Source organism: Rhinolophus sinicus, chromosome 14, assembly GCF_057876585.1.
Source record: "Rhinolophus sinicus isolate RSI-liver-muscle chromosome 14, RSI-T2T, whole genome shotgun sequence".
In the NCBI taxonomy this organism is placed as follows: Eukaryota; Metazoa; Chordata; class Mammalia; order Chiroptera; family Rhinolophidae; genus Rhinolophus; species Rhinolophus sinicus.
Window position 1 is genome coordinate 45,639,844 of NC_142514.1, and position 14,997 is coordinate 45,654,840.

Sequence of the window (14,997 nt, forward strand, 5' to 3'; positions counted from 1 at the left end):
GGGGCATGGACTCTCCAAGTAGAACCTCTGCTACTGTTCCCCAGGAATCCAAAGGCACCTGCTTCACTCTTGCTAAACTGGGTCTTGCCTGCTTCTTTACTTCTGTAGCTCCATTTCAAAATCGGGTGCAACTGCATTTGATTAGAGGAGCCTAACCGCAAGAGAGACTGAGAAAGTGAAGCTTGACTTCTATTTAATAGGGTAGAGAAATCATCAAATATAAGAAGAGTATTCAAAGGTGCTGGGCAGCCAACAAGAATAACAAAAGTATACTATTCTGTTCCAGTTAACCTCTCAACTCCTGCGACCTAAGCCAGGTATTCAGCAGCCTGAAGTAATTCACACTGACGTGTGGATGACAGATGGTTTTTCTCTTTGAGAGTTGACAATGAAAAAAAGGAGCTTAATAACCCAACCAACCCCCCAGTTATTGAAATATTTATGTGGAGAAAAATATTTTTAAAATAAGTTAACATCTATGTAGCTCTTCCTTTCCATGCCGGAGCACTCTCACAAACATGAAGTTCCTAAAACCTGCGGGACTTTCTGTAAGAAGTGTGGCAAGCACCATCCCCACAATGTGACATAATATGAGAAGGGCAAGGATTCTCTGTATGTACAGGGACAGTGGCATTATGACAGGAAGTAGAGTGGCTATAGTGGGCAGACTAAGCCAATTTTCTGCCAAAAGGCTAAAACTACAAAGATTGTGCTGAGGCTTGAATGTGTTGAGCCCCGCTGTTGATCCAAGAGAATTCTGGCTATTAGAGATGCCAGCATTTGAACTGGGAGGGGATAAGAAAAGAAAGGGCCTAGTGATCCAGTTCTAAGCTTCATATTTTGTTTTATTATGAAGACAATAAAATCTTGAGTTTATGTTTAAAAAATAAGGGAATTTCTAGTATTCCTTTTACTTCTTCATTTAATACACATTTTTTTTTTTGAGATTACAATGTGCCATATAGTAGGTTAGGAACTGAGGAGACCTGGTTCATGACCTTAGAATATGATCATCTCATTGGGCACAGATAAAAGTTAATAAACATAAAATAACACAGTCAATGCAGAAATGATGATGTATATACAGGGTATTATGTACATATGTATATACAAAGCATTCCTATAATACAGAGGGTGCCAAAAAAATCTATACACATTTTAAGAAAGGAAAAAAGTGTATTAAAATTGTAATATTCAATATATACCTATAACAAAAGATGAATAAAGTCACGTTTGATGTCTGCCATTACAAGAGGTACTCCAAGTGGTTACCATCAGCATAATTTTAATACAGTTTTTTCCCTTCTTAAAATGTATATACATTTTTTGGCACCCTCTGTATGTACATTAAGGAATATACATTATCCTAAATGTATATGTTATATATAATATTTTCATATACTTGAAGAGAGGCGGTTAGGGAAGATTCCTCAAGACCACCTTAAGCACAGATATAAAAGAAAAATCATTTGGTAGTGAAGAAGGGCAGAGAATGTGTATTAGAGGGAGTCTCATGCAATTTGGTCTCACTAGAGGGAAAACTAACAGGAAAGAAGGGGTGAAAGATGAAATGGCAGAGACATACGCAGGAAGAAGCTCAATAACCACTTTCATATTCTATGTTAATGAGCTTAGACTCTAACTTGTGGTTGATGGAAAGACTTTAAGAACTCAAGTTAGGGATAAGATGATCAAATTTGTGTTTTAAATGAATTACTCTGGCTAGTGGGTGGAAGATGGATTTGAAATGTTTCAACCCTAGAGACTTGAAGAATGTAGGTGTTGGAAGTCATTCAGCCAAGAAATTTTGAGGGTCTGAGCTGTGACAGTGATTTTAGGAATGGAGAGGAGGGGAGTTGGCTAATAATGCTTGGCTTTAAAGAATGACTAAGAGTCAACCAGGCAAAGAAGTAAAATAAGGACATCCTTAGGCCGCTGTAGAGGCAGGGAGGTGTGGAAAAGCAAGATATGTTCTGAGAAGTGGAGAATAATTCAGTGTGACTACAACACAGGTCGATCACTACAGGGGAATGTCAAAGGAAAACCAGTGCTGGACAGTAGTTAAAGTGATAAAAACAGATTTTATTTAGGAACTATTGCGATAGGGGGAAAAAGACCTCAGTATAGAGCTGGGCTCAATTTGGACTATAAGGAAAAACGGGGATGTATAGGCAAGGTGCAGGATGGAGTGGGGCTGGAGATAGGTGGTGTTGTCAGTCAGTGATAGGAAAATTACTAAGGGGGTAGGATCATTCTTGCTAGACTGATCTAATAGGATTCTTGCTGAATGTAGACCAGGGTGATCAGGTATCACCTGGGAGATGGTGACAGAAGAGGAATTTGATCAGACATCAAGGGTGGAGGATTCTCTCTAAACTGACTTAACAGGATTCTTGCTAAAATTGGGCAATGCAGGCCAACAAAGACAGACACTGAAGCCCAAGGTCAAGGACTAGTTGAGAAGAAGACTTAGAGGAGCATAACTAAAATTCGGTCAAGGAGAGCATCTTTGTCAAGATGAGGCAGAAGGAAAAGCTGTTGGTGAGTCAAAATTCAATTCACGAAGGCTCTTCCGTTTTGTGCTTAGGAGTTTGATCTACTTGGTAACTTACCACTAGCATACTATCCTCACCCACCTGATTCTCCTTTGTAAGAAAGAGGCTCTGAAATCAATAGGGTGCAATAAAATCAAGGAGTCATTCAAAGGAGGGCCATAGCCCCTCCAGAAATATTCACAACTATAATCAAGAATCCTTACACTGGGAGGGCTTGTAGTTCCCTTTGTGGTTTTGTAACCCTCATAGCCTAAATTACCAATCAGCAGTCATCTGAAGTACAGGCTGCCCTTCAAGTCCCTAATTTCATTGCATTGACTGAAGCTTTAGTGCGTCTATTGTTGAAAAAGGAAGCATTTGTTCCTCAAGTACAGGAAATCATCAGACAATTAACTTCCAGGGGCTCGTGCAGGCTGGGTCAAAGGCCTCAATGTGATTGTCTTTGTTTCTTGTCAGGCTTATTGAGGAAATGTTTTGTAGGCCAGAATTTTGGCTTGAATGTGTTGCTTGAGTCAGTGGAGTCAGCTGTGAGACTTCAAACAGTGATAACTATAGCAGAATCTGAATATAGCAGTCAGAGGCCTGCCACAAGGACAAGATGTTTTCAGAGAGGCACAGTTTTCTCTAAGATACATTGTAACTTTGATATTCAGGCTGGGAAGAACCACTTATGCAGACCAGAGAGAAACTGATGTGGGAAGAAAGGAAAACGAAAATAGTTATTACATTTTGTGGCCAGGGAAGACTAACCCCTTGAGAAGTTGATACGCGTTGGAGACAAGGCCAGTCTTATAACAGAAGCAGTTGAGGGGACTAGAAAGACTTCCTTGACCCAGACTATGCCTCAGAAAGAAGTGTCAGAGACAGTCCCCAGAGGAAAGATAGAAAAGCACAAAATGCAGTGAGACGACAGCAAGGATGAGCTTCTACAATTCCACAATATGTTCCAAGAAACCATTTTGAATGGATTATTTTGCTAGCTGAGGAAAACTATATTTATACTCTGGGGAAATATTGTCTATTAAGAAGGTGGCAACTGATTATCACTTTTTTTTTTTAAATGAAGACGGTAATAGGAGCTAAGGGCATAGGCTTAAGATTAGACAGACCTGGGTACAAATCCTGGCTCCATTACATACGAACTGTCACATTTGACAAGTTATTCAACTTCTCTCATACCACTTTCCTCATCTGAAAAGTGGGAATAATGACTCATCCATTCCAAAGTATTTGCTGAGCAATGCACGGGAGGAAAAACTTTATTTTTCCCTCTACCTATCTTTGGTTTATTATGCTACAGGAGAGTGGGTCCTTTTCAGCGTGATGTCCAGGTTCTTAACACCTGGAGCAAAGAATTGAACGAGATACCAAGGTAAAGTAGTGAAAAAGCAGCTTATTAGAAGAAAACGTACATTTCAAAAAAAGTGGGCCCGAGCAGGAAGCAATGGATGAAGGCCATTATTAGAAGAGACAGTATATCCAAAGGGTTTGGAGCAGCCGAGCAAAGGCAAGGCTCAAAAAGATGTGGCTCACAGGAGCCTAGGGGGTCTTACCTGCGATGTGCTGTTCCTCTCCAGGTGTGGGACCATTTGATTGACACCTGTGATTGACAAGGGGCTATTACCTTATCTCTTCAGACTGCGCATGTTCTCTGCAATTTGAAATTGTTAACTACAAACTGATTGGCCCTTCCCCCCTACACCTGAGCTATTAGTTTTGACGGGCTCTGAAGCTCTATTAGCTAGCTATTAAAGTTATTTCCTCTGGCTTTGTTATGGTCTCCACCTTAATCCCCTCTACAACGGCCATATTTTTGACTGCCTATAATTTTTCTATCTCAATTGGCTGAGGCTCTATAAATTAGACTGACAAAAGACAGGTTAACAAGGGCAAACAAGCAGAAGTTTATTAACATATGCATCATGCATATACATGGCAACACTCAGAGATGAGTAACTCAAAGAGGTGGTGAGAATTTGGGCTTATATAGCATCTTAACAAAACACCAATAAATTTGTAGAGAAGCGACAAGACAAAGGAAAGGACTTAGAATTTTTTTATTTTTTTTTTAAGATTTTATTGGTGAAGGGGAACAGGACTTTATTGGGGAACAGTGTACTTCCAGGACTTTTTTCCAAGTCAAGTTGTCCTTTCAGTCTTAGTTGTGGAGGGCACAGCTCAGCTCCAGGTTCAGTTGCTGTTGCAGGGGGCACAGGCCACCATCCCTTGCGGGAGTCGAGGTATCGAACTGGCAACCTTGTGGTTAAGAGGACACACTCCAACCAACTGAGCCATCTGGGAGCTCAGCGGCAGCTCAGCTCAAGGAGCCGTGTTCAGCTCAAGGTGCCGTGTTCAATCTTAGTTGCGGGAGGCGCTGTCCACCATCCCTTGCGGGAGTCGAGGAATCGAACTGGCAACCTTGTGGTTGAGAGCCTGCTCACCCAGGTGGGAATCGAACCGGCAGCCTTCGGAGTTAGGAGCATGGAGCTCTAACCGCCTGAGCCACCGGGCCGGTCCCAGGACTTAGAATTTCAAGGGTGACAAATTGTGGAAAGGCAAACATATGAGGGAAACTAATGCAAGATAAGGGTTAGTTAGTAAAGTTTGTTATGTAGAGTCTTCTGATGCCTCTCTGGGCCAATAAGAGTCTAGAGTTATCTCCAGTAATCAACTTTTGTCCTTCTTGGGCTAGAGGGGAGGGAAAATACCTTTACAAATTTACAACCTGTTTTAGGCAAACAGCTGGAGGGCAGAAATCTTTTCTTGTATCAGCTCCTTATGCATGACATAAGATTATAACTGTGGTCTTGCTAGGTGCTATCTATCCTGTGGCTCACTTGATGGTTTTGATGAAGTAATAAGTCACCATGTGGGAAGGCCCACGTGGGAGGAACGGAGGAAAACATCCAGTCAACAGTGGGAGGTGCTGTGGGCCTCTGTCCAACAACCTGCAAGAAACTGAAAGCTGCCAACAATGATGTGAACTTGGAAGATCCTTCTCCAGGCGAACCTCAGGTGAGAGTTCAGCCCTGGCTGACAACTGACCACACACAGCCTTGTGAAAAGCCCTGAACAGAGGATTGAGCTAAGCTATGCCCACATTCGTGACCCAGAAAAAATTGTTTTATAAATGAGTAACATTTTAAGCCTTTAATGTATGAATAATGTTTTAAGCCACTCAGTTTGTGATAATATTGTTACATAGCAACAGATAACTAATCAAACTAAGGTGTAGGAAATACCACATTTCATTATTTTCCTTGATTCAGTGAAATCCTTTGGGCTCTCACCTATCAGGGTTGGTAATTCAATGATAGCTATTGTTATACAGCCCTATCTCATTCTTCATAAGAACTCTAAGATTTATGAAATTCAGAAAAAAGGATGTAGGGAAGGGGTGTGGAGACAGTCCTCAATCCATTGATTTGCTGCGGAAACCCACATAGTCCAAATAGATAGTCTATTCAAAGGTGGCTGCCTCTGCTGAAGATAGTATCTACCCTCTTTGTGTGAAATTTGGCAACTAGGACCCTTCACTACAGAGGAAAGGTTGCAACTTAGTGCGCAGTCCCCCCACCCCACCCCAACACACACACAAAGCCACTGCCCATCAACATTTCTATGACTTCCAGGCCACTGTAAGGAAGCAGAGTGCAGAGCCCCACAGCTAGAGGGCTTAGTCCTGTCCATCTGCCTACTCTGGATAATCCATCTCTGCTCCAGCTCTTCCTCTCTTAAAACCGGAAGCTCTCCCCCTTTAGGCCAATCCAACAAGTCTCCAAGAACCTAGATTTCAAAAACAACATTCTCTTTACTAGGTGAAGGAAGCCTAGACTTCACCAAACAGAACACATATAGTCCTGGCTACTTTCCCCTCTTCCATCCCCTCATTCCCCCCAGAAAGGGAGGAAAAATGGTATTTCATTCTTTTGTTATAATTCTACAGCAACTGGAGAATCATTGACTTTGTCGTTTAGGTTGCTAGCCACACTGTCAGTCAGGGCAAGATGAAATACACACTCAATCATGTTCTCAGTAGGAAGCAGTGAAAGATTGTTTCCTTAAGAAAAACAGTACTCCTCCTAGCTCTAAATTCTATAGGGTTTTTTCTGTTTAAGAAATAAAAGGTTAAGCAGTACTAAGATTTGTAAGTTCTGGTCCACTTAAAGTCCAGATGTAAGTGAAATCCTCACGCCAGTGACCCTGAGCTGAGCTCAGGTTGCTATAGGGTATAGGACCCAAACATGTATGTTTAAGGGAAGGAGAGGACTGAATAAGTGGTAGAAACCGTATTATGGAGGGACTTGTAGGCACCATAAAGAAGATATATTAAAACTGAACCAGATGTAAACATTTATATTTTACAAGCTCTAAAAAAGATCTATACTACTTACCCCTGTGGTCTTGGCCATTATGATTTCTGATGCTCTTTTTATTTTTTCCCTTTGAAATGCATTGGACAACATTCCAAATTATCTACTTAACCAAATGTGGATTCTGCCACAGAGATATGAATTTAGTTTTTCAGCAGTTCATGAAAGAATCCCCTCCCCTTTTTTTTTGCCATTATCTCTGACAATGCTGTATTATACCTCCCACTCAAAAGCCAAAAAAGACAATCTAACTACTTCCTCCTCCAACATACTTACAAGAAAGAATAGAAACAATTCTATCAACTCCAGCTGGGGCAGCACAAATGCCAGGAAGCTTTTCTTAGATTTTTGAATCCTGCATGACTCTCTCTGTAGGTGCTTTCCAACAATTTGGTTTTATTTTTCTTGAATTCCGTTCTTTCTGCAGAAACCTTCAATAGTCTAACGCTAGTGGCATTTAGTAATCTTTGCCAAGTTTAATTCCAAGTCACTTGCTTGGAAGGTTTCAGTAACCCTGGAAGAAGGTTTTGTAAACCTCTTTGTTTTGTGCAGTGGGAATTTGCTCAGGAAGTATTAGTCAGACTCCCTCCCAAAGTATTTAGATTGATTTACTTCCTTTTATTTCAGAGTGCAAATGGAAGGCAAACCTAAAAACATGACCATCACTATTGCTCCTACCCCAGTACAAGTTAAATCTGCAGCATTGCGAGAAGCTGTGTTTGCCTCAGGAAAGTCTACCTATCTCTGATAGTACCTAATGTCATTTTAGTTGGTAAGCAGGCAAATTTTTTATTTTAATAATTATGTATTCATTTTACTATGTATTAGAAGAAGATAATATATCAACCCATCATTTCATGGATATTATTGTTTCAGAATAGGCCAAACAGTAACAAAAAAGATCCAAGATAAATATGAAGTAAATGATAATATAATTGGCATGCAGATATGGCCAAATCCTGAAAATAGTACATGAACAATTAATTGTGTATAAACAGTTGATGTTTAAGAAACACTGTCAAATTAAAATACACAGGGATTCGTCTAAGTCAGAACTATCTGGAATCCCAGTATTGCTACCTACCAGCTGTGAACTTTAGGAAAGTTCATAAATCTCTCTAAATCTCAGTGTCTTCATTTGTAATGTAAGAATGGTTCCTACCTTATAACATTGGTGACAGAAACCAAGGTACTTGATTTAAAGCATTGTTTTGCATGAGGTTGTATGGGCTTATTAAATGATAGACATTATGTGATTCCTGCTAACTCTGTTTATTGTCATTTATCTTAAGTAAAAATCTTGCAGCCACAAAGCAAGAAACCAGCTCTGTTGTCCAAAATTAGTGTCAGAAAATACGGGTCCCCCCGAGAAATAGGGAATATAATGAATAAGGCACTGTTTTAGGAATCAGGAGATCTGGCTTTCACCCAGGACTTTCTGTAGTAAGTGACTTAACTGACAAAGCAACCATGAAAAACAAGCCTTGTGCCTGAAAAAATAATCCATTCTTTTTCTCGATGTGTTTGTTGATCATGGGATAGTTTTTCAGAATTAGGAGAATATGATTCAAGTTCAAGTCAGGTCAGCAAACAGCTGTTTCCAGGACTTAATCTGTGTCAGGCACTGTGCTGGTTCTCGGATATAAAAATGAAGACAGAGGAGATCCTGTGCTTTCAATCATTCATTCAGTAAATGTTTATGAAGTACCTACTAGGTAATAGAAACTGTGTGAGGCCTGGGGAATCAAACAAAAACAGTTCCTGCCCTTATGGATTTTATAGCATAGGAAAAGTTATAGACAGTGGTAAATGTTTAAGAACTAGCTCTCCCAAAAATAAATAAAAAAGATATGTGTGTGTATTAAATTTTACTAATATAAAGGATGTGTAGCACACAATTTATAAATAACAATAGGTACTTTATTCTAAAATCATGATAGCCAATTGATTCTCACAGAATGATGTTGTTGATTTTTGCAGAATTCTTGTATCCATGGCCAACCTACGCTTGCAATTGACAAATGCGTGTGGGTCTGACCTGAATGTTGGTTGATCTTTTCATTTAAAGAATAAGATGAAAGTGAAACAAAAAAAAGAAGAATGTCAGAACTTCACTTTTTTCAGTGACTGAGTGATTTCTTGGCTGACTGAGAGAATAGTTTTCAAATAGTGGAAGAATATATACTCAACTTTTTGTACTATTCACATTCTAACTGCCACAGACACAACACACTTTTAAGTTTAATTTAAATTATTAATATTTTTCTCCATTACTTTCCTAAGTCTAGACAATGAAAAGAATAATATAAATCTGTTACTTGTAGCTTTTCTTGATTTCTGTAGTATAAATACTCCCACTATGACCACTTTCAAGCTACAAATATGATTTCATTGAACATGGAATTGGAAAGTGATATTATCACACATCATTACATAATATTGCACTAAAATAGTGAGGAAGTGATGAGTTTTGAGTATTTATTATTTTTGTTTTTAACATAATTTATTTCATTCCAAGGTTGTAAGCTATATTAAAAATTGTAAGGTTATTTATAATGGTTGTTTAACAACTGGGTCACAAAATTCCTGAAAATAAAACCATCCATTTTTGTGAGCCAGTATGAGCTGGTTTCAGCACTGTTGGAAATATTATAAGATAATATCCTGAGATATTAATATTTGCACTTTCTCTTGTCTCCATTCTTTGTACTTGATCTTTTCCCTGTAACTCAGAGGTATCCATGTTACCTTGAGACTGTTATATGTGAGAACTAATCAATGGTAGTGATTATACATGAAGGATTGAACACAAGCATTCACCACACATTCCTCCTGAAATCCCGGTAAAGTGACCCAAAAAAGGCATGAAACCAGAAGGACCAAAAGAATGGAAGAGAGGGCCGGCCCGATGGCTCAGGTGGTTGGAGCTCTGTGCTCCTAACTCTGAAGGCTGCCGGTTTGATTCCCATATGGGCCAGTGTGCTCTCAACCTCAAGGTTGCCAGTTCAACTCCTGGAGTCCCGCAAGGGATGGTGGGCTGCGCCCCCTGCAACTAGCAATGGCAACTGGACCTGGAGCTGAGCTGCGCTCTCCACAACTAAGATTGAAAGGACAACAACTTGACTTGGAAAAAAGTCCTGGAAGTACACACTGTTCCCCAATAAAGTCCTGTTCCCCTTCCCCAATAAAATCTTAAAAAAAAATAAAAAAGAAAAGAATGGAAGAGAAAGCAACATAAAATTTGAAGCATGAAAGTAGATGAGTGAGAACTAATATGCTAGTGTAGATAAAGTTCAAATCTAAACTTGCAGAGCAGAAAGGTGAAGCTGCTTCTCAACTTATGATAGAGTTCTGTCCTAACAAACTCATCTTAAGTTGAAAATTTCATAAGTCATGAATGCAATGAATACACCTAACCTACCAAATGTCAAAGCTTAGCCTGGCCTACCTTACTTAGCCTACCTATGTGCTCAGAACATGTACATTAGCCTACAATTGGACAAAACCTTCTCGTTACCACTGCCCAGCATCACAAAAAAGAGTATTGTACCACATATTGCTAGCCCAGGAAAAATCCCAAATTCGAAGTTTCTACTAAATGTGCAGATTTTATTGCTTTCACACCATTGTAAAGTTGAAAAATCATGAGTCAAACCATTGTAAATCAGGGATCGTCTGTAACAACAAGCTGATTCATGCTGTGAGTTCCCTAAAATCTCAGGGACTGGTAGATAAAATTGGAGGAAATCTCCGAAAAGTAGAATAAAAAAATAAAAATGTAACAGTGATGGATGGAAAATAGAAAACATAAGAAAATTAAACAGTTCAGAATCTAAATTATAAGAGTTTCGGGAAGAAAGAGTAGAGAAAACAGAGGGGAGGCAATTATGAAAACTGTAATTCAAGAAAATTTTCCCAAACTGAAAAACATGACTTTCCAGAGTAAAAGAGCCCAGTAAATGCTAGCACAATAGATTTAGAAAGATCCACACCAAGACACCACATGGGAAGTTTTATTTAGTAGGAAAGAAAGAAGTTCCTAAACATTTCCAAAGAGAAAACAGAGACCACAAACAAAGAGCTAGAATTAGGAAATAATTGACTCTTCCAACAATGCTCCATGCAAGAAGACAATGGAGCAACACCTTTAGAAATTCAAGGAAAATTATTTCAACCTAGAATTTATATTCAGGCAAACTTTCATTCGAGTGTGAGGATAGACTAAAGACATTTTCAGTTCATGTTCTTAAAGATTGTACTTAACATGTACTCTTTCTCAGGAATCACTGGAGTTTGTACTCTACAAAGCAAGGATGCAAAACAAGGAAGAAAGATAGAAGATCCAGAAAATAGGGGATCCAAACAGGGTGGAGAAGGGAATCCCAGGATGAGCATGAAGTAGATCCCAGAGAGGTACCTGCACAACATTTCTAGAGAACAATGTGTTTGTGTTGGGCCAAGGCAGAAGACGGCTCTGTCAGGGGTATTGCCACAAAATGAATAAAAATAAAAAACAACCAGATGTATCTGAAAATTATGAGAGGAAATTTATAATTCTGGAGGAATGTTTAAGGATGAATTAGTTATATAGAAAACTAAGCAAACAAAGACAATTATTAATTCCAGAAAAAACTTCAATGGTTTCATTACAGTTGAGCTTTCTGAGGGAGAGATGGCATCTTGCTCGCATGGGGCCTGGCATTGAGGAGGTGATTCTTATTTATTTATTTATTTATTTATTTATTTATTTATTAAGATACATATATTTTTTTTAATTGGGGAAGGGGAACAGGACTTTATTGGGGAACAGTGTGTACTTCCAGGAAGTTTTTTCCAAGTCAAGTTTGTCCTTCCAATCTTAGTTGTGGAGGGTGCTGTTCAGCTTCAAGTTGTTGTCCTTTCAGTCTTAGTTTTGGAGGGTGCAGCTCAGCTCCAGGTCCAGTTGCCGTTGCTAGTTGCAGGCGGCACTGCCCACCATCCCTTGTGGGACTCGAGGAATCAAACCGGCAACCTTGTGGTTGAGAGCCCACTGGCCCATGTGGGAATTGAACCGGCAGACTTCGGAGTTAGGAGCACAGAGCTCCAACCACCTGAGCCACCGGGCTGGCCCCAAGGAGGTGATTCTTGAGTGACCATGTTTTGACTGACTGGATGAATGAGCTAGAATAAATTTTAAGGGTCATCTAGTTGAAGCCCCCCCATCTTATTTTATTACATATTGTATTACAAATATGGAACCTGAGATCAGGAAAGGGGAAGGCTACAGAGTGACGTGAGGGCAAAACTAGGGCTTAATTCTTATCCTGTAGGTCCTCAGACAAGGGGTCTTTCTTCTACAGAGAACGAGAAAAAACAAAAATATTGTACAAGAAAGGAAGTGTAATTGTATACTGCATAGGAATGTAAAGCTAACCAGTAGTTATGTTAATATAATCATATAGGGAGGAATGGAGGAGGAAACAGTGTATGTGAAAGTGTGTGTGATGGGGGACAGAGTGGGCAGTCTCGTGGAAGGCCAAAAGATATGAAACTGAGCAATCTTGAAATAGCAGCAATACAAGGATGTTATTTAGGAAAACGGAGGCAAGCACCAGAAGAATATTCAGCTAACATAATGGAAAAAATGTTGCTTTTCAGAAGTGGGAATTGGGGGCTTTTTCGCAACAGGCTTGTGGCCAGAACAGAGGTGTCATAAAAAACACTACTAAATCTAAACCAAAATGGGACAGGAAGAGACTCATATCAACATTGTCATCATTGGATACGTAGATGCTGGCAAGTCTACCACTATTGGTCATTTGATCTACAAATGTGGTGGGATTGACAAAAGAACCACTGAAAATTTTGAGAAGGAGGCCGCTGAGATGGGAAAGGGCTCCCTCAAGTATGCCTGGGTCTTGGATAAACTGAAAGCTGAACATGAGCATGGGATCACCACTGATATCTCCCTGTGGAAATTTGAGATCAGCAAGTATTATGTGACCATCACTGATGCCCCAGGACACAGAGACTTTATCAAAAACATGGTTACGGGCACATCTCAGGCTGACTGGGCTGTCCTGATTGTTGCCGCTGGTGTTGGTGAATTGGAAGCAGGTATCTCCAAGGATGGGCAGACCCGTGAGCATGCCCTTTCTGGCTTACTCACTGCGTGTGAAACAACTAATGGTTGGTGTTAATAAAATGGATTGCACTGAGCCACCCTACAGCCAGAAGAGATATGTGAAAATCATTAAGGAAGTCAGCACCTACATTAAGAAAATTGGCTACAACCCTGACACAGTGGTATTTGAGCCAATATCTGAGTGGAATGATGACCACATGCTGGAGCCAAGTGCTAACATGCCTTGGTTAAAGGGATGGAAAGTCACCTGTAAAGATGGCAATGCCAGTGGAACCACGCTGCTTGAAGCTAGAGATGGCATCCTGCCACCAACTCTTCCAACTGACAAGCCTCTGCATCTGCCCCTCCAGGATGTCTACAAAATTGGTGATATTATACTGTCCCTTTGGGAGGAGTGGAGACAAACCCCACATGGTGGTCACCTTTGTTTCAGTCAATGTTACAACGGAAGTAAAGTCTGTTGCAATACACCATGAAGCTTTGAGTGAAGCTTTTCTTGGGGACAATGTGGGTTTCTATGTCATGAATGTGTGTGTCAAAGATGTTTGTCATGGCAGTGTGGCTGGTGACAGCAAAAATGACCCACAGTGGAGGCAGCTGGCTTCACTGCTCAGGTGATTATCCTGAACCATCCAGGCCAAATCAGTGTCTGATATGCTTCTGTGCTCAATTGTCACATAGCTCACATTGCCTGCAAATTTGGTGAGCTGAAGGAGATTGGTTATTGTTCTGGGAAAAAAAGCTGGAAAATGGCCCAAAGGTTTTGAAATTTGGTGACACTGCCATCGTTGACATGGTTCCTGGAAAGCCTGTGTGTGTTGAGAGCTTCTCTGACTACCCTCCTCTGGGCCTTTTTGTTGTTTGTGACAGGAGACAGACAGTTGCTATGGGTGTCATCAAAGCAGTGGACAAGAAGGCAGCGGGAGCTGGCAAGGTCACCAAGTCTGCCCAGAAAACTCAGAAGGCTAAATGAATATTATTCCCAATGCCTGCCACCCCAGTCTTAATCAGTGGTGGAAGAACGGTCTCAGAACTGTTTGTCTCAATTGGCCATTTAAATTAATAGTGAAAGACTGGTTAATGACTGTAATGCATTGTAAAATCTCCAGAAGGAAAGGAGAATGTTTTGTGCACCGTGTGTGTGTGTGTGTGTGTGTGTGTGTGTGTGTGTGTGTGGCAGTTTTTAAGTTATTAGTTTTTAAAATGATTACTTTTTAATGGAAACAACCAAAAAAATCTGTCACAAAATTTTAAGACCCACTAAAACAAAGTTTAATCAGGAAAAAAAAAGAAGTGAAATTGGGGGTTGAAAAGGAAGAACAGTGTACTGCTTTTTTTTAAAAAAAAATATGTCTTATGGTATTATTTAACTTTTAAATCTCTGTACAAAGATATTGTTTTAATAAAAGGGCAAGAAACACCCAATATTCTTTTTTTCTTTTTCTCAAATGATCTTTCGAAAATAAAGGGAATGCAGTGAGGAAAGTGATAGTGGTATGTAAAGGAAAGCTTCAGCCCAAATGGTTATATGGTTAGTAATGGAGAGTGGTAATTACCATCCCTGTTTCAAAAATAATCATACCCATCAGTGTTATAACGAAAAACCCTAGGGAATCTTGGACGCTTGTGATAGGGGAACTCAGTTTCGTCAGGGGTTTATGAAGGGTTTCCATACAAAAGCTTGCGGGTCATCCAAAGAGATATAAGTGGATAATTTCAACACACAGTGGTAAGTAGAAATAATAGAAATACGCATAGTAGGGCTTAGAGCACGTGGGAGGGTATTTAGTCCAGTCTGGATGGGTCAGGAAGTACTTCTAAGAGTAAAGAATGGCTAAACATATGCAGGAGGATCATGAAGGTTGTAGAACAATAATCAAATGTTTCAAAAGATTTTGAACCTTTGCATGCATAGATTGGAAGTTACTAAACATAAGTTTTTATT

At 39.9% G+C, this 14,997-nt stretch overlaps 2 pseudogenes; both read left to right on the top strand.

Annotated features, from left to right (window-relative positions):
- Positions 1-496: 496 nt before the first annotated feature.
- Positions 497-830, top strand: LOC109446999 (large ribosomal subunit protein eL42-like; annotated as a pseudogene).
- An 11,818-nt stretch (positions 831-12,648) lies between these two features.
- Positions 12,649-14,099, top strand: LOC109447050 (putative elongation factor 1-alpha-like 3 pseudogene; annotated as a pseudogene).
- The last annotated feature ends 898 nt before the right edge of the window (positions 14,100-14,997 follow it).